The sequence below is a fragment of the Portunus trituberculatus genome, chromosome 44, assembly GCF_017591435.1.
Source record: "Portunus trituberculatus isolate SZX2019 chromosome 44, ASM1759143v1, whole genome shotgun sequence".
NCBI lineage: Eukaryota > Metazoa > Arthropoda > Malacostraca > Decapoda > Portunidae > Portunus > Portunus trituberculatus.
This window is the reverse complement of record NC_059298.1, coordinates 20,301,326-20,304,000: the sequence shown is the minus strand read 5'-3', so window position 1 is coordinate 20,304,000 and position 2,675 is coordinate 20,301,326.

Sequence of the window (2,675 nt, the reverse complement as noted above, 5' to 3'; positions counted from 1 at the left end):
CACCATAAAGCACCACTAATATGTCCTTCAACGCCGCTCTCGTGCCAGTACTCGCCTATTAAATGTACCACTCTACTTTTACCCCAAAAAGATCACGGTGTCTTAAAGTACACCATTACTATAGGAACTAACCGGGAGTTAGAGCCGTGTTCAAGGGATGATTCCGTAAGTGCTGGAATTGAGTTAATAGTACTTTTTTTTCGGAGGTGGAACAGTGGGAGAGGGATGGATGTTGAGTAGCATCGTATTGCTGGTCGTATATATAATGGTCTTTACATTTTTCTTTTATCTATCTATTTGTTTGTCCTTTTTTATTTGGGGAGAAGCGCGATGGAAAATTGTTAGCTTCCCTCGTTCTTCTTTTTGTGTGTGTTTTGATTTACTTTTTTGAACGTGAAAAAATATGGTCTTATAAAACGAACGAAGCAAGATGCATGAAAAAAAAAAAAGACCAGTATCATTTGTATTAAAAAGTATATATGAAAAAAAGGAGGGTAAAGGAAAATGCACACACAAAAAAAGGCTGGATCAATATTATCTAACTGATAAAACGGGAAAAAAAACTCAACCCCCCCCCGCCACACACAGCTCGCTCCGTAATGGGGAAGACTGGCTGGGTGACCAGCAGGCAACCGAGGTGAATTACACACAAACACACACACACACACACACACACACACACACACACACACACACACACACACACACACACACACACACTCTATCTACTTTACACTACTTTATACTGACTATCCATTCATTTCCAACTTTGCTATATTCTCTCGCCTTCCCTTGCAGCAAACTGACAATATTGTTTTTCCTTTTCCTTTACTCTCAGGGGTCAATCTATAACTAAAGTCTTGAATACGCAATGGAGATACAACGGTGACCTCTGGCGGTGGGACTCGCAACCTCTGGGGACTCCTGCTTTGACTTCCAGAATCTTTTGACCTCGACGATCCGCGGGGAACTGCGAGGCTCATAAAAGAAGGTCACAAGAGAGGGAGCTGCTTCAAACATTCCTTCCGTGACTTTTAAGAGGAGACCAGCTGCTTCTTTTGGTTGTTCCCGCTAGGGATCGCCAAGCCACACTGATTCAGCTTTCTCTAACGCACTCCGTCTTCAGATTTGCTCAAGTATGCGTATGTCTTCCTTCACTTAATCTATAAAACTTCCTTCAGGTTTTCTTCAAGTCTTCATCAGATGTACGTACCCACGCACGCCCTCTTTCACTGCATTCATAAACTTTCCCTAATTTTTCCATCCTTTCCTATAAAAATGTATCATTTAAATGGTGCAGTTTTCTGGACTTACATTAACTACTTATTTTCCAAGTCCTCATGGTCACAGTAGGGAGAGGTGAGTGGAGAGCCCATTTCGCTAAAGTGAGGAAAAGCCACAGCAGTCAAATAGTTTAAGAATCGATAGCACGCTTGAAAATAAAATATTTTTTGGGTAGCAATATTGTAGACTCCATTTATATAGCCTTCAATTACTCAGTTAAACAAAAATACACCAGTGTCCGTTTGGGGCTTTTACGAGAAATCCATAACCTTTAGTGTTAAGACAAAGAAAACCCTCTTTGGATAATAAAACTGCTGACTTTATGATCATAGTCTTGAATTCTTTACAGTCAATTAAAGAATAAGCCATTATCACTTTGTGGATTTTAAGACCAAACAGAAATAACTCCAACTGGACCGGAGTATACGTCCTAGACACGAGCTCTTTAGAAGCAGTATTGTTTCGAGGGACTAATGTTTCGGACTCAGGACGCCGGGGACGAAACAATAAGCCGGCAGTTCAGTTCAGGATCCCATTGGCTCCTGTCATTAGCGAGGCTCAGCGCCCACTATGGTCCCAACTGAATTCCGTATTGGCTTTTAGGTAAGTTCAACTGCTTCCTCCGCTTCTGTGTCACGTGTTAACAATTATCAGAAAAAAAGAAATGATGTACAAGAATAGACAAGTAGAATGAAAAGCTAGGAAATAAATGGAAATAAATAAATAAATAGATAACAAATAAAGAATAGCAAAGAAATATATTTATAAACTTCCACTGATGACATTAAACATTTTTTCCAATGTTTTATAATCATTAATTTGCATTTTTCTCATCTATTTACCTGATTTTCCCGCTAACATCAATGATTCACGAATTAAAAGAAGAGAAAAAAGTGTATACAACGTTAGGTGATAACGAAAATAAAAGCTTCCCAGTTTCCAGTTCATATTCAACAGTATGTACGTTTTTTATTCTTTATTTTTCTCCAATGCTGCTCCAATGACTCGTGAATAAATGAGAGAGAGAGAGAGAGAGAGAGAGAGAGAGAGAGAGAGAGAGAGAGAGAGAGAGAGAGATTCATAACCTGCACGTAAAAAAGACAAAAAATGAATCTCGTATGAAACCATTTCCACTGTTTCATTAATTCACACGATTCATATAAACCTTTCTTATCTGGGCGGCGATAGAGGCACAGGGAAGGCCAACTATCATTACAATCTTTAAAATTAATAACATGAAACGGTTTCCAAAGTCTGATATCTAGTAGTTTAAAATTTTTCCTTCTATCTACAATATTTCCTCCCTCTCCCAGCTGCGAGAGGGGCAAGGGAGGCACGCGAGGTGGACTTTGGTTAATGTGTAATCAATGTAACAATTATCTTGCCCAATT